The following is an 18,456-nucleotide window of genomic DNA, read 5'->3' as shown; positions in this document are numbered from 1 at the left end:
GCCCTAAAAAAAATTTAGCACAACTTCATCACCATAAGACCGCACTGCATCATGGGGAAATCAGTTTGGGGAAGGAAATGGATTGTCTGCGTGGGCTTTTCCTTGTCAAATACTGCTATGATTTAGGAATTAGGTGATTTTTCTGTGGGGCCGCATATTTGTGTGTCTCTCTTTTTTGCTCAGAGTTTCACGGAAAGCCCTGGGCCCTGTACTAACGATCGGGACCTGGAACTACTGATTCTGGGTCACCTGATCGCTATGAGAACCTCTGATTGGCTACCACAGTGATCAGACACTGTGGAGCCCACCCCCATGTGTAAAAAAAAATAATAATAAATAATAATAAAAAATACAAAAATACCTAAATCAAAGTTTGATCTAGGTCAGTGCTAGGGTTAGTGTTTGGGTCAAGGTCAGGGCCAGGGTCAGTATGTTTTTTTCTTTTAGTATCAATGTCAGTCAGTGTCGGTTTGTTTTAGGTAGGATAAAAAAAAAAAATACTGTCCTGGAGTTTTTTCATTTTCTCAAGAAATGAGAGTCAGTACATCAGGACTGATCGATATTCAGAAATTTATACCATTGTTTGGGGACTCTATAACTTTCCTACAGAATAACTAATGTAACTGATTTGGGTTATTTTCACCAGAAAAATGTACCAGAACACAGTTTTATGAAGAAAGATTATTTGCAACATTTTTTAACAGAAATAAAGAAAAAAATGTTTTTTTTTAAAAAATATTTGATATCTTTTATTTATTTAGCAAAAAATAAAAAAACAAGTGGCAAATAAATACTACTAAGGCTCCGTTCACATCAAGGCGTTTTGGGGCGTTTTTGGGGAGTTTTTCTGCTCTAGGATCAGCTCTCAAAACGCCCAACAAAACAAATCCTATTCATTTCAATGGCCCCTGTTCACATCTGAGCGTTTTGACGCTGTAAGCAAAACGCCCAACGCTCAAAAAAGTACATGAGCTTCTTTTTGGGCAGATTACAGGCGTTTTCCATTGGTTTCTATTCAATCTAAAAACGCCTACACAAAAAACGCCTGTAAAAACGCCTGTAAATCGCGGTAAAATCGCGGTAAAAAAACGCGCGAAAACGCTACGGTCAGGTGTGAATGTAGCCTTAAAGAAAGCTCTATTTGTGTGAACAAATGATAACATTTCATATGGATACAGTGTTGCATGACCGTGCAATTGTCATTTAAAATGCGACAAAAGCTGAAAATTGACCTGGGCAGAAAAGAGGGTGAAAATGCTGAAATGTTTAAAAAAATATAGCATTTAAAAAAAATGTAGCATCTGACAAAAAAAAAATAATTCTGCAGGGTGGTACTATTCCCTGTTTTAGATAAGCGCATGGGGACACCACCAATTTTAAACTTCTTTGTAATCTAACCATCTAACCACCTTCCCCCTGGACCTAATTCCTTTACAACTACTACAATCAGCTGGGTATTCTATTCTACCCTCTCTAACTCACATCTTCAATCCCTCCCTCTCATTTTTTGTAAATGTTAATATTGATAAATCCAAGTTTACAAATAGGTGCAGCGTTATATAATATATAAAGTGTTTTGTGTTTGATGTGTGTCCCCCTTTACCCCCTTAAAGCGCAATGGTGTACTCCTACCTATAAACTAAACTCCTAAGACCCGGTTCACACTAATGCGAGTGCCGGGTTCGCATGTAATGTCGGAGCGCACTGCTCCGACATTACATGCGATCAGCTGTGCGGTGCGAGTTTAGCCATACAGTTTGTATGGCTAAATTCGCATCGCACCCGGTGCAAACACGCACAGGAGGCATTTTTGCAGCCGCATCAGGATCGGATCGCACAGCGGTTCACACTTGTGCGATCCCATCCTGTGCGAACTGCACGATCGCACTGCGATATGCGATCAAACTGGGGGTGTCGTTAAGATTACATTGACACCCCCAGCGTATCGCATATGGCAGTGTGAACTGCCGGGGGTGCGTGTGCGATGCGGGAAAAGGCTGCGAATTCGCAGCCTTCCCGCATCGCAATAGTGTGACCCGAGCCTAAATCCATAATATAAAACATAATCCCAGTAAACTGAAAATCCATAATATAATACATGATCGCAGCAAATAAATAAATATATATATATATATATATATATATATATATATATATATATATATATATATATATATATATATATAAAATTATATGTATATATATATATATATATATCTATATATATAGATATATATATAGATATATATATAGATATATATATATATATATATATATACCAGTATATATATCTATATATATAAAATTATATATATATATATATATATATATATATATATATATATATATAAAACGTGCTTGATAAAAGTGCAATAGTACTTAATTTGTGCAGGAATTATCCCCTATAACACACAATTCATAAATTCTTTCCTCTATGCTTCAAACACTTTGTAATAAATTCATGCGTTCACTCAACTTTCTTTTTCTCACAATGACTACCTTTTGTTGTAGATGTTCTATAGCCAGGACGAAAAGGTGCAAGGACAGGGGGAGTTTCCTGTCTTGTGCCCCTCTGCACAGGGAAAGGACCCACAAGCTTACATTCTAAAATCTCTTTATTTTGTAAAGTGAGGCACAAACTGTTGGCCCTATAGAAATACTATATAATGATAATACTGCCATGTGTAGGCTAATATTTAGGACCTGCTAAGTAGTGAAAAATAAAAATACTTGAATCTAGTGACACCCTTCTTTTTATTTGTTTTATTCCTTATTTTAGCAGACAGAAAGCCATATCTTTTTGGGATGGATGCACCATGGGGTCGAATACGCAGTACTGCCACATGCAGGCCAATTTTTAGGGCATGGAAAGTAGTGAAAAATAAAACTACTTGGAGTTAGTAACACTCTCCTCCTTCTATGTTTTATCCCTTATTTTAGCAAAGAGTGGGCTTGATTTAGTAAAACTAGAGAGTGCAAAATGTGGTGCAGCTGTGCGTGGTATCCAATCAGCTTCTAACTGCAGGTTGTTTAATTAAAGCATAACTCCAGTTTTGTTGAGAAAAAAACATTCCCCTCTGGGTGATTTATGTAGAATACAAGGATTTTAACAAACGTTGTTGCAGATTCCTACCTTTTGTTATTCTGAAGAAATCATTGTTTGTTCTTCTGTGCCTCTGTGCTGAGTGGGTCTAATGGGACTGGTTTCATAATTATCTATCAGCTGTGGCAGCTGCAGGGCTCTAATGAGGAAATCTGCTGGGCCTGCATCCCTTTAGACGTGCTTCTATTGGGAGTATCTCGCCAAAAATTACATTTTTATTGCAGGGGATGCCAGAAATCTGACTTGTATCTTAAGCAGACTTCTGGGAAAATTGGTGAGCCAATCACACAAGCAGGAAATTATGTTTCTGGGGTGTGGTCACAATTGTATATGCTATCATATTTTTTCTTTATTTGCTTTTTTTTTTTCTTCCCACAAACGTGAATTTATCCTTTAGGCTTTGACAATAAAACGTGGAAGCTGAGTGGTTTCTATGCAGACCTGCGCCTGCTTTTGCACTCCAGTTATAGTAAATCCCCACCAGTAAGCTATCTATTTTGAGACCCCCCCTCTCCTTTGTCGCAAACAATCCTACATCTTTCTTTTCAAGCTACCTACTGAGTACCAGTGATAGGCAGCATGTTCTTTTTACAGCACCCAGAAATACCCATTTTCCGTTATATGAAAGAAACTCCAGATTTTTTTCAACATGACTGCTGGTTGGAGCCACCAATTTTAGAGATCAAATGTAAAGGCTTCCATCAAGTGGTTCCCAGGCAGAACTGTTGAAATTGCCACTCTATTGTGGCTAAGCACTGCATCTTATTGAAACACACATACTCATAATGGCCACTGCATCCTACATTCACAGACACAATAGGGTTGATTTACAAAAACTGGAGAGTGCAAAATCAGATGCAGCTGTGTATGGTAGCCAATCAGCTTCTAACTTCAGTTTGCTCAATTAAGGGCTCTTTCACACGGTCCGCCTCCGCAGGCGGATCCGTGTTGCTCAGCGGGGATTGATCCGCGATCCCCGCTGAGCCGGGCGGATGACAGCTCCGTCTCCGCTTGCAGAGTGGAGAGGGAGGTGTCTCAGCACCCGCTGCCCTCTATGGGAGATCGGAGGAGAGCGGACCGCTTGTCCGCTCTCATCAGATCCGCTCCGCTCCGATTACTGAACGGATGGAAAAATAGGGTTTCCATCCGTCCAGATTTCAGCACAGGATCGGATGCGGATGGCAGCGGGTGTCAGCGGAGGTGTCTCCGCTGACACCCGCTGCCCCATAGAGCTGCATGGAGGATCCGATCAGATCCGCCTAAAAAACTGACAGGCGGATCTGATCTGACCGCCCGTGTGAAAGAGCCCTAACTTTGACAAAAAAAAAAAAATCTGGAAGCTGATTGGTTTCTATGCGGAGCTGCACCAGATTTTGCATTCTCCAGTTTTAGTAAATCAACCCATGTTGCAGCTCTGCAGGTATTATTGGGTAATGATTGCACATAGAGGAACAAACAGGGAGAGAGATAGAGCTGCTAATAAGGGGTAGCGCCAGTCCTCCTGTATCGGGTCCCGCTTCCATCAATTTGTAGTGGATCTGTGGACAGAGCAGGGACTCTAAGTACCTTTGGTCACAGATGGAGTAATTCCGTGACTTCCAGCAATTAAAGAAAAGATCCCTAAGCCCCATCAGTTAAACAGGGGAGCCAGGGACAAAGAGCAAACCATATATTCATTTTTGGGAGCAGACAGAATAATCCTTTGTGCTGTGGCTCAATTAAATTGAAGTTCTGACCTCTTCCTCTAAGCTCTTTTTCTATATCAATCTGCTGGGCTCTGTCAGGTAGCTTGACGTGGGCCTCATGATTTCTAATGATGGCCATAGAGAGACACTTAAGCTGGGTATACACTTGCATAATTTCAAAAGAAAATTTGTACAAACATTTTCAAAACATTCAAATACGAAAAGGTTTCTTCACAGTAAGAGCTGTGAAAATGCTCTTTAAAGTTCTCTCTCAGTGGTATTTTACCCCAGCTAGAATTGCTAGAATTTTCTTCCTATCCCTCTAAATTTTTCAGAGGTTGCTAAGACCTAGGCGATATAAAGCATATATGGTGGACATGCCTTGGGGTCAGGCACCTTTGGATTAGGGTCTATAATATGGTCAATTCGGTGCTACATATAAATCTACAAAAAGATCCCTGGGAGGCGCTCTTACAAAACCGATAGATGGCGCCACTAAATGTGAGCGCACACTAGCGACCCATATCTTCTCAGCCACAAAGCAGACAATCACAAAAGCGTAAAAAACGCAGACTCTCAATTTCGACGAGGTAAAAAGCAGGATGCATGGCCCATTGGTGAATGAGAAATTGACGGCAATAATAATGGATACACATGATAATTTTTTACGCAACTGGCAACCCTGGCTAGACTACGTTCTGTCAGCACAACCACTCACACAATTTCTTGAATTGTAACCCACTATCATGGTGAGCCCCTGGGGCTGAGATGGCTTCTTTCTCCTCTCTTCCTTCTTTCCTTTTTTTCCTTCTCTCTTTCTCTCTTTAATTCACCCCCCCCTTTTTTTTTCTTGTGGTTTGTGTGCCCCAAAGCAGGAGCAGCATTTTGTTTTTTTTGATCTGGAGAAGGGTGCACTGCTCCTACTAGCTTAAAAGCCCTAGCCCTGCTTCAGATATACGGTACATGTCATCTCCAAGCAGGGCTTTGACATCTGCTCACCTAATGATGTGATCAATTGGGACCACTGGTTCTTTATCTCTAAATCCCTGTCTAATGCTATACTTTGACGGAGAGGAATTCTTCCTACTTTAGATCATTTTCTATACAGTCTTTCCGTTTATGCAATCGAGTTGTCTTGCCCCCATCCGGACACAGTTAGCTCCCAAGAAGGGGTGTCCGGATGCCCCAGGGGAACGACTGGCATCACTAGCAAACCACAGAGTTCCTCATACTTATTGTTTCTCAGTATTCTGTTTCTATTTTTCTGTACTGTCTGTACTGATTATGTTGGATTACACACCAATGTTCTTGTTTCCATATTGACTGAACATGGATGGTGCTTTATTCCGCTGTTTGCTTTCTGTTTTTGAAAATCTCTAATAAATACATGGATTCTTTCCTAGGTGTACATAATATAACTGGGTACTAATATTTATAAAGTTGATTCAGGGAATATCAGATTGTCTCTTGATGGATCAGGAGATAATTTTTTCCCCTGCTGTTGTAAATTGGATAATGCTTTGCTGAGGTTTTTTTCCTTTCTCTGGATCAATTGTGGGTATATGATTGTGTACATGGGATTGTATGGTTGTCTTTTTTTTTTTTTGGTTGAACTAGATGGACTTGTGTCTTTTTTCAACCTGACTATGTAATTATAAATGTAATTTGAAAGATTTCTCTTGCATCTAACATTTCATTTTTGAGGGCATGGACTTTGCCAAATGAAAATCACATACACTATTAGAAATGTGTACATTCAAGAAAAAATCTCCATCCCAACCCTTTGAATCTTGTCATCACTGTGGTCAAAAATGAACGTCGATTTATAATGTTTTATAATAAACAATGTGGACTTAAAATCTACTAGTGTATACATGGCTTTCTATAACTGGGTTAGTTGTAAGAACAGTGTAGTGAGAGCCACTTAGGGTCCTTTCACACGGGCTTTCCTCCCGGCGGACTCTGTTTTGCTCAGCCCGCGGGGATCGATCCGCTGATCCCTGCTGAGCAGGCGGATGACAGGTCCTTTTCCGCTCACTGCGCTGAGATGGACCTGTCAGAGCCCCGCTCCCCTCTATGGAAAATCAGGTGAAAACGGACCGCCTGTCCGTTTTCATCCGATCCTATTTGATCCGATCCTCCAGACAGATGGAAAATAGGGTTTTCATCCGTCAGGATATCACGGACAGGATCGGATAGCAGCGAGTGTTGGCAGACATGTCACCGCTGACATCTTCCGCTCCATAGGGGTGTATGGAGCATCTGATCAGGTCTGCCTGAAAAAGTGACAGGTGGACCTGATCGGAAAGCCCGTGTCAAAGGACCCTTACAGAACATCCATTATATGTTTTTAAATTCAACTAGTGAAAACACCTGCATTTGTCTTAATTGTCCTGATGCCTGCCCTCTGTTATCTCCTGGAGCAGCAGCCAATCAGATTCTGCTTCAATGCACATGGGCTGACAGGAGGTGCCTAAATTACAAGCATGACTGCACAAAATGACAAATGCTTTGGCAGGTGAAACTGTTCCCATATAACTGTTTCAAATGTTTATTAACTACCTTCCTAGGGTTCAGCTGTATTGGATTGTTATACATAAAAAATGATTAATGCCAAGCATGGTTCTCCATTTAAAATCCATGATTCATTCTATATCAGCAGATAAATAGTATCACTACTGATTTCACATTGCCGCCACATATGTGTTAATTAAATCTTTCCTTTCCATACTGTCACTGTGTCACTGTCTCCTGCCTGGCGTTTCCTTATTAGCACATCATTGTTCCACCACCTCCTCTGTCGGCCCAGCAATGACATGACAAGAATACATTAAGGTATGGAATGGCTGTGTGTTCCTGTGTGCTCACGTGTACCTCTGGCACTTGCAGGGTTAAAAAAAAAATAAACACATTATAAGCATTGATTGAAAAAAGAAAGGGAATATTATATTTATTATGTGCGTCTTGCAGAAATAAGGGGTTTATTTATAAACGCAGTAGGTGAGGAAGTGATTACTAAGCGCGACACAGCAGTAGAGGGTCAAATCCCAGCAGTTAGCGCAAAAGGAGCTTTAAAAGGCATTCACAGTTTGCGGATTGACGTCACATGTTATCTGTGTGGAATAGATGTATGGAATTATCTAAAAAAATAAATAAATACAGCCTATTCATCTACAGTCTCAGCAGCTTTACATCTATAAATGGTGACTTCTGTGACATGCGTTGTGATCTGCTTCGCGGCATGCCCTGTAAGTAACTGCCCACGTGTAATTACCATGTAAACAATAGCTGATCAAAAGGAAAGAATGCCAAAACTGCACTGTATTATGTTCTAGTGAATTCTGCCTCTAAAGTCAGTGTAAAAATTATATTTAAATTGAAAGGCTTAGAGCTAACAGGCAATTTATGCAATATAAATGATGTCACTTGCCGCCAACCTTTTTTACTCTAACAAGCTTTTGTCCAAATAAGGCTAAAGACAACTAAACTAAACCAACCTGAGGAAGATAAGATCATCTTTACTCATCATGGCAAAGTAATTAGGAGCAATTGTAGGATGAACATGCATTTTTTTTATCCTGTGATCAGCTTTGTTGCCCAGGTTTGCCCGAGGTTTACCTAAAGCCCCACTCCGTGATAAAACTAAATTGTTACTACCCGTCCATCCCATCACCTTCTGACCTCTGCTGACAGTATTTTTTGCCACCTTATCCCAACCAGGTACCACACTGCCACTGGTTCCAGTGTGGGGGGCCACTAATCTAGCACTGCAATGGTGCCCCGAGACCACCAGTCCCCCACTGCCCCCCTGTGATGACATCGATCTTCTTCTCTCTCCTGAGAGGACCCTGCCAGTGGCCATCCAATAGGAAGTTTACCCCAAGCAGTAAGAAAAAAAAAATAAAAAGACTCAGGGCTGGGGCATCACATGACTGTGGATTAAGGTAAGTAAAAATGGGCAATGAGTTACAGATACAGATTTTTTTTTAAATTCTTAATTTAGGTAGGTTTTAGGTTCGTGCAGTACAACAAGGTCTGACAATACAGAATGTGGAATGTGTGGTCTTTAAACATGGTATAGGCATATAATGTTAAGTATGTACAATCAATCCTTCATCACATATAAAGAAAACAGGAACCCTTTAGGGTTAAACCGATTAGATATTACTTTGCTGTAATTAAACATTGTATGAATTCTATTCTTTGCAGGAAAAGGAAAATGGTGGTAGGGGCAAAGGAGAGATGGTAAGTAGAAAAAAGAAGAATGGTGAGGAGTGATAAAAAGGAAGGGAAAGTGCGCCTTAGAACAAGGTCCTCCAAACGGTTTATGTCTTCAACTTTGTGCAGCCAAATCGTGGTTGAGGAATGGTTAGGGTCTTTCCACTTCAGGGAGAAACAGGCCTTGGTTGTGTTCAGGGGGTGGTGAAGTACAGATTTTTTGTAGGTCTTAAGCGGGATTGAGGAGTTAGGTAGTAGAAAGAAAGATGAGCAGCCAGGAACAATAAAACCTGTGAATATGTAAGATATCGATCTGAACTATGTTCAAAAGGGCTTTAAAGTGGGCAAGACCATGTTATGTGTAAGGCAGCCCTTACATGATTTTATTTTTTCGTTCCACTAGTGGAAAAAAAAAGAGCCAATTTCCCCATCCACACACTCTGTGTGGTTGGGGAAATTCTCTCACTGTGCTATTGTAATAAAATGATAGGTGTTGCTGGTTATAGCCTGTAGCACTACTTGCGTACAACCAGCTAGTCCATACATGGTTAGAAAATTCAGCCAGTCCCTGCTGAGCCGGCAGAATTTTTATCTATGTATGGCCACCTATAAGCTGAACTTTCACCCTTTTTACAGCTTCAACATAAATCTGTGGTGTTGGGGTATTGTTTGTGGGTGTTCTGTACAACCTTGTATCTGAAAGTTTGTTTTTTTAAATCTGTTTACAAATGGTTTATGGGTGAGGTTAAGGATTCTGCTTCTTTGTCGTGAACAGAAGGTCAAGTTTGAGTCATTTGAGTAATTTTTTCCATTTAGCCAGAAATGGGGGACAATAATCTTCATCTAGCTGAGAGAGAAGAGGACCTTGTGAAACACACAAGGATTTAAAGTGGGTAAAAGGCCTCTGATGTTCCATGGGGGTGGGCAATGTAAGAAGGAAATTACACAGTTGTGAAGCTCTCCAAATGTCCAAACGGAAGGGGCAGCTGTGTTTGTGAGAATATTGAGGGGTAGTCAGCGGCCACTGGAAAGAGTGGGGGGATGGCAGAGTTGCCTATATTTGGGTATAGAAGGGATAGGACAGAGGAGAGGTTATACTTCAAAACAGCCTGTGCTGAACACGATAGTAGGACCAATTGGGATATTGTTTTTTTTGTTCAAGCACTTATATAGAGGCCGGTGGGAGGGTTGATCAGTAGGTTAGGTTGATCCCAGAGTGGGGCTTAAAATATGGATAACTTGCATTTAAAAGTAAGATTCTGATGCAGGTACAGATAATCTGATGCATTGCACACTATATTGCCAAAAGTATTGGGACACCTGCCTTTACACACACACATGAACTTTAATGTCATTCCAGTCTTAATCCGTAGGGTTCAATATTGAGTTGGCCTACCCTTTGCAACTATAACAGCTTCAACTCTTCTGGGAAGGTTGTCCACAAGGTTTAGGGGTGTGTCTATGGGAATGTTTGACCATTCTTCCAGAAAAGTATCTGTGAGGACAGGTACTGATGTACGAGAAGGCCTGGCTCACAGTCTCCGCTCTAATTCATCTCAAAGGTGTTCTATTGGGTTGAAGTCAGGACTCTGTGCAGGTCAGTCAAGTTCCTCCACCCCAAACCCTCTCATCCATGTCTTTATGGACCTTGCTTTGTGCACTGGTCCAAATCATTTGGTGGAGGGGGGATTGTGGTGTGGGGTTGTTCTTCAGGGGTTGGGCTTGGCCCCTTAATTCCAGTGAAAGAAACTCTTAAGGCGTCAGCATACCAAGGCATTTTGGACAATTTCATGGTCCAAACTTTAGAGGGGGTGGCCCCTTCCTGTTCCAACATGACTGCGCACCAGTGCACAAAACAAGGTCCTGCTCACATAAGCAAAGCTCTGTTCTTTGTCTCTCCTTGCCGATCAGCAGGTGCCAGCAGATATCCATTGGCCGGCACCCACTAAACGACTTATGCTGTGTCTAATCACAGCACAGCTGTGGCGCGGGCGGCACGTGCCCCCTACCCAGAAGTGCCGGATCACGTACCAGATACGTGATCCAGCGCAGAGTGGCTGCCATGCTGCAGTAAAAGTATGTGTGGCAGTCAGGCAGTGGTTAAAGGAAGTTAAAAAAAAAAACAATGGGATCAACAGGTAAAAAATCTTTAAAGATAAAAGTTATAGTGGGGACAGCTTTCGTAATGCTAGTGATAGACCGCTTCATATATGTCATTTTTTATTTTGCCTTTTTTGCGTTTTGTGATACCTGTTTGATCATGTCAGAGATGCAGAGCTGTCCCATCTCCTGGGCACACATCCTGTGTTATCTCACAGAGTCTAATTAGCTCTCCAAGTTTTTGTTTTGGACCACAAAATAAATAGTGTATATGTAAAATACCGTAGATGAGGAGAGTATTTAGCACAAGACAACTGGGTAGGGCTGATACCATTTCGTCCACAAATATGCTGCCTTATCATCAGGAACTGCGTGTATTTCTGGCAGATCAACAGCTATTTTTCTGTACTTGCAGGGTCTTTAATGGTATAAAACATGGTGAAATATGTAGGCATTCAAGAGATGTACTGCATGGGTTTTTTTTACCCTAACATACACTTTAAAGTCACATTTGAATGTGTCACTGCATACACTGGGCTACATTGCTCTTCACCTTCTCAATCACTAGGTTTCCTTAGAACCCATCTAATAACTGTCTGCTATTTATATGACTTATGTTGGACTGTCACCTTTATTCTCCTATGCCTTCTATTTCTCTCTCTTTTCTCTTGTTTACATTTTTTTTCAGAAATAAAATCTCTTGCTCCCTTTTTTTCCCTAGTGGTTGTAATGTATGCATGCCTTGGCTAAGATGCATGTAGAAGCCAATTCCAATATGGGTGACACTTTGTAGAATCAATTTCAAGTTCTCACCTGCAAAGGTCAGTGACGATTACTAAAACTTAGAAAGGCCTCCACCTCCGTAATGTAGTAATGGAGCAGAATGGAAGGGAATTAACTCTCCGGGGCTATTACCGAAGAGAGGATCCAGATATGTCATATAGAATTCACATCAAAACACACCATGATTTCCATGTTGGCTGTGCGGACTTAGCAAGAAATAAGAGGTGACAAGCTAAACTGATCCGGGTGATATGATAGCCTCATACAAATTAGAAATTAGATTAGCCAATATCCACAAACAGGGCACAGTTATAACAAGTAAAAACATGCTCTTTAGATCATATTAAACATGTCCAGTCTAAACCAAATAAACTTCAAAATAAAATATACTGAGAAATCTGAATATTAGGATAACAAGGCATACAACTTTGCTTTTGAAATAACTATTTTGTTTGAGGAGATAACATATCTTTTGGCGGACTGGGGACTAGTTTTAGCAGTGGTTTAGCAGTCAAAAAAGTATCAAACAGCCAAAGATCATATTATAATGACTGACTGGTACTACCCCTGCTGTCATGGATAAGAATTTTTATATATTGTATCTAAAAAGCATACAAAAGGAAGGCCTATGAAAAAGAACTTGCTGTGCTCAGTGTGTACTTAAAGGATAAATTCACCTTTAAAAAATAATATATAATAATATTAATTGCACATCTTTTTGCAAATTAAAAATGTGCATTTATTTATTTAATTTTTTTGGGAGCCTGTAAAACATTACACCCATGATTAGCAGATCAGATCATGCAGGGCTCTTGCAGACTATCAGTGTAAGCTGTCTAGATAAATGAATGCCCCTACACCTGCGCAAATACCCAAACAAAAATTATATATATAGAAAGCTGCCTATCATAAAGCAAAGCTTAACAAATCAAAACAAACAAACAAAAATTGACCATTCAGTGCAAATTAATAAAGTGACAAAGTGAAGTAAAGTGCAGAAAGTCCCAATTTGAATCAATTCATAAAAAACACATTCCCATATGTGATTGTTATCCTCCAAACAACCGAATTTGGCAAGTCACCAGTGATCTGGTGTGTCTCCTCTCCACCAACATTCATATGTGCATCACACTTACCAGACAGTATTGACTCCCATTACAGGTATTCTGAACAAGCATGAAAGTTTCCACTTATGAAGAGATGGATACGTAAGAACCTTGTCAATGACGGTGTTCCTGTATGTCTAGATACTCATAGTGCCCATGCAGAGGTGAAAAGAGAGAAGCCTCTCATAGTGCAGTAAGTTCAAGTATATTTATTAAAAAAAGTTTAAAAACACACTTACAATATTTGAAACGTTTTCAAGCATAATCGTGAACCAGGGGACACTGCAATGCGTTCCACCTGCATTCCAGGAAGTGGAAGTGGCGTGTCGCGTTAAGTCCCACCCTAGGCGTTTTGTCAGTGTGCGTCTGACATCATCAGGGGTCAACAATCACATATGGGACTATGTTTTTTATGAATTGATTCAAATTGGGACTTTATGCATTTTACTTCGCTTTGTCACTTTATTTCTTTGCACTTGAAGCGCGGTCAATTTTTGTTTGTTTGTTTTAAAGTGTAAGCTGTCTGTTCATACCTCTTATGGGCAGGCAGTTACACAATGACAGGAAGCATCAATGAACTACCTAGACACTTGACGATGGCCCACAGTACATTCACATCATTATTTTGATGCTAAATACTATTGTTATGGCAGCAGCTAGCTGCAATAACCCCGGTATTATCTTGTTCTGTGGGAGATTGTCTACAAAATAAAAGTGGTCTCTGTGGCACATTCACCACAAGATCACTTTTAGATGTTCCCTTGGACAGATGTAGCAGATGTTCACTGGGACAGATGTTGCAGATCACGGACAGATATGGGAGATGATTACAGACAGATGTGGCAGATGATTACAGACAGATGTGGCAGATGATTACAGATGTGGCAGATGATCATGGACAGATGTGGCAGATGATCACTGACAGATGTGGCAGATGATCACGGACAGATGTGGCGGATGATCATGGAAAGATGTAGCAGATGATCACGGACAGATGTGGCAGATGATTATGGACAGATGTGGCAGATGATCACAGACAGATGTGGCAAATGATCACAGACAGATGTGGCAGATTATTACAGACAGATGTGGAATCTGATTACAGACAGATGTGGCAGATGATCACGGACAGATGTGGCAGATGATCACGGACAGATGTGGCAGATGATCATAGACAGATGTGACAGATGTTCATGGACAGATGTGGCAGATAATCACTGACAGATGTGGTAGATGTTCACTGGGACAGATGTGGCAGGTCACAGATGTGGCAGATCACGGACAGATGTGGCAGATGATCATGGACAGATGTGGCAGATGATCAGGAACAGATGTGGCAGATGATTACAAACAGATGTGGCAGATGATCATGGACAGATGTGCCAGATGTTCACTGGGACAGATTATTTTACTGGGACAGATGTGTGACAGGTGTTTTCACTGTGTTGGAGACACTGTTTTGGGGACTCTAGATGGGTGATCAGTGTGCAGAAAGCAGTAAAAGTGCTGTAAACTCCCTGATCCCTGGCTGGCAGCACAGATCCGCTCTCCTTCTCCTCACTGACAGGCTCTGTGTGAGGAGAAGCAGAGCCAATAACCGTTACAACAGCTGTCTTTTCACATTAGGGATTAATAACACTTTAAAATAAGTACTAAAGCAGTATTAAACCCAAAAGCAAACATTTATTATATTGCAGCTTACCAATTCTTAGATATGATGGCTGCATTTGTTTTCTAATTAGGCTTTCTTTCTTTTATTTTACCTGGTGATTTAGTCAGTAAACCTATAGTGTTTTAAACAGATGTAGATGTAACCTTTACAGAGACGAGGCAGACCATTTACCCCTAACAATGGCTCTTACAATGATAAGCTTTTATTTATTTATTTAAAACTTTTATCCCAAAAGGGAAAAAAATGTTTGCTGTATCTGCTAAAAGTGTTAGCTGGAGTTTGGCTCAATTTGTTAGTGTATCCAAATCTGCTAGTACTGTACCATTTACATTTATTTCCACAATAGATGCTATTATGTTGATGAAACTAACCATGGTTCTTGTATGGCCTTCCTTCCATAGACTAACAATTCCCCATTTTCTAGGGTTGGTTAAGCTCTATGTACCTATTGTATATACATTCTTACCTGTTAAATGCACCAGAATCTACTTTTTTTTTGCACTATATGCAATAAAAGTTTGTAAGCAAAAAATTATACATCTAACATCCCCATTCCCCCCAGACTGACAGTGCTGCTGTCTGAATATGCCCCCTGTGCTCTTTCATCCACATTGGAGGCCTTGTATTACAGGAGGTGTGTCGCTGGCCAGATCACAGGTGAAAGCAGAGGGGAGAAAGCCTAAAAAAATAAAATAAAACGAATGCAGCCACCACATCTAATGATTGGTAAGCTGCAATGTGTTACATTTTTGTTTTTTGTTTTTTCAAATTCTTTATTGAAATATTTAAGAGCAACAAAAATAAATGCCACATACAGCAACATTAGAAAGTGCAGCATGACAGAAACAAAACTGACTGTAGATCAGTGAGAAAAGCATTATCCAGCAAAAAAAAAAAAAAAGAGAAAAAAAAAACTTAAACCATCAACATATCAAAAGGGAAAGACATTCAAAGGAGGGTTAGTGTAGTCACTTAAGCGTGTAAGCAAACAAAGTGCAGTCATAATGCACATCAGCACCAAGATAGAGTTGTGGGTAATAACATCCACATACAGATGAGTATCTAGGTAAGTGTGTCTTGGAATACAGTGCGTGAGGTAAATACATGGAAAAATCTTTTCTCACCAGGAAAACACAATGAGGAGTAAAAGTCACACCGGGGTAGAATGAAGTTGTATAATGTATGTGGTAGGGAGAGCGGGGGGGGGAGGGGGGGAACACATGGGGGGAGGAAAGAAGGGTGGGGACAGGGGAAAAGTGGCGGGAAGCAGGACAGCAGCTAAGCGGATAAGGGGGACAGAAAAAAAAAAGAGAACATAGGGGGGTTCCGGGTGGATCCCGTGCGGCCTTCCGAGTCCACTGTGTCTGAGGCTCAGGCGGCGTCCTGTAAGGCCCTGCCCTCATCCGAAAGGATGAACATATTCCAACATCCCCAAGTCGCCGTGTATTGCTCCCTCCTGCCCTGCGATGTCATCACCAGGTCCTCAAAATCATTAACCTGTTTAACTCTGGACAGCCAAAGCGGTATCGAAGGAGGGGTCGTAGACTTCCAACACAAGCCAATGCACCCCTTAGCTGCGTTGAGAAGGTGGCGCAGGACCTATTTCTTATAACACTGCGGGGGGATGGTCGTACAGTGCAGTAAAAAGAAGGCAAGGTCGTCCTGGAGGATAACATCAGTCACCTTTTGGGATATTCTCCGTACTTCAGACCAAAAACTCTGCAGCCAGGGGCAGCTCCAAAACATATGGAGCATAGAACCTCTGTCTCCCAGGCAACACCAGCATCTGTCTGACGCCTCAGGAAAGAAGCTGGCTATCCGAGCCGGGGTGTAATACCAATGCGTCATCAATTTGTAATTGGTCTCCTGGACACGCGTGCAGATCGAGGAACGCAAAGAGAACCGAATAATATTCGTGCGCTGGGTCGCCGTGAAGGTCCTCTGCAGTTCCCCCTCCCACTTCAGAAGTCCCGGGAGGAAAAAGTCCCTCGGGGGCTCCGAAAGTATGGAGTAGAGCTGGGAAAGGGCATGAGGCAGGGGAGTGTCCCCCGAAATAAGAATCTCGAGGGGCGTCAATCGCCTCTCGAAGAGGGAGCGTGACCCCAGTCCGCGGAGAAAATGCAGCAACTGTAACGCCTGCCACCTGGAGAGAACAAACAGGCCACTCTCAGCTGTCAACTGCATTAGGGAGGGCCAGAGCGCAGCATTCCCAAAGTGTTGCACCCGGAAACGCCCCGACGCCAAGAGCACCCGAAACCTCCCTCCACCACAACCCGTCAGGAAGGCCATGTTGCCCAGAACCAGGAACATGGGCGACTGAACAGCCCGAACAGCCCCAGGGGCCAGGATCTGGGAACAGATCCGGAGGGTCGGGCCAATAAGGGGGTGCCGCTTGACCCTGTCTGGTACTGAGTCCAAGCACCACGGTGCACCCGGAAGATGGACCTTGGACATGGACATCTCCAATGTCGTCCACATCTTCAGTTTAGCGTGTCTGCACCAGTCCACGAGCCTGTTGAGGTGGGCCGCTTGGTAGTACCGCTTGGCATCCGGGACTGCCACTCCACCATGAGATTTGGGTAGCATTAGTAAGCGCCTAGCCAGTCTGGGCCGTCTACCCACCCAGATAAATTTGGTGAAGGCGGATTCCACCTGCTTAAAAAAGACGGCAGGGACAGACACCGGCAACGTCTGGAACAAGTAAAGATATTTCGGCAAGATGGACATCTTGAGGATGTTGCAGCGGCCAAACCAGGAGTGCAGTCCAGTCGACCATTTCGTCATCAGAGCGCGGGTGGAGGTCAGAAGAGGGGGAAAGTTCAGGCGATAAACGTCTCCAGGGTTCGGTGGAAGCAACGTGCCCAGGTATTTGAGTGCCGGATCAGCCCATTTAAAGGGAAAGCTGTTGCAGAGAGAGTCCCTTGTCCGCTCCGACAGGGCCACCCCCATGGCCTCCGACTTGTGATAGTTGATCTTAAGATGGGAAACCGTCCCATAAAGGTCGAACTCATGGAGGAGGTTAGGCAGTGAGATCAAGGGATTGGTCAGGGAGAAAAGAAGATCGTCGGCATAAGCCGAGATCTTATAGGATGTATCGCCCATCGAGACCCCAGAAATATCCGGATTGAGGCGAACCTTAGTCAGGAAGGGTTCCAGGGAGAGGACAAAAAGAAGCGGGGATAGGGGACAGCCCTGTCGGGTCCCGTTAAAAATCCGGAACGGTTCGGATAAAACACCGTTCACCTTGACCCTCGCGCGGGGGCAGGAGTAGATACTCGAGATCCAGTGGAGCATGCGGGGGCCAACCCCGAAACGTCCAAGAACCGCAAACATGTATCTCCAGCTCACCCGATCGAAGGCCTTTTCCGCGTCTGTGCTTAAAAAGACGGTCGGGCTGCGCGATACTTTAGATAAGTGTATGAGGTTCAGGGCCTTAATGGTGTTGTCCCTAGCCTCCCTGGATGAGATGAAGCCCACTTGGTCGAGGTGGATCAACTCCGACAGAAGGGGTTGGAGCCTGGACGCAATCGTTTTAGTGAAGAGTTTCAGATCGGCATTCAATAACGAAATTGGCCGATAACTCCCACAGGAAGAAGGATCTTTCCCCTCCTTAGGTATGACCGATATGTGCGCCAGGAGTGAATCCGCGGGGAAGGCGGTAGAATGTCCTATTTCCTTAAACATCTTCAGCATGTGAGGGAGGAGCAGGGGTTGTAACTGTTGATAATACAGAACTGTAAAGCCGTCAGGGCCTGGGGCTTTGCCTCTTTTCGCCAATTTAATGGCCAT

General features: G+C 42.4%; 1 protein-coding gene across 1 annotated transcript in view; it reads right to left on the bottom strand.

Annotated features, from left to right (window-relative positions):
* The window catches only part of PTPRN2 (protein tyrosine phosphatase receptor type N2), a 1,352,613-nt gene that overhangs the window by 806,361 nt on the left and 527,796 nt on the right, over positions 1-18,456 (bottom strand). The gene's annotated exons all lie outside the window — the stretch shown is intronic.

Source organism: Pelophylax lessonae, assembly GCF_965119305.1.
Source record: "Pelophylax lessonae genome assembly, chromosome: 5".
Classification (NCBI taxonomy): Eukaryota; Metazoa; Chordata; class Amphibia; order Anura; family Ranidae; genus Pelophylax; species Pelophylax lessonae.
Note: the sequence above shows the minus strand (reverse complement) of the source record. Positions and strands in the feature narration are given on the sequence as shown.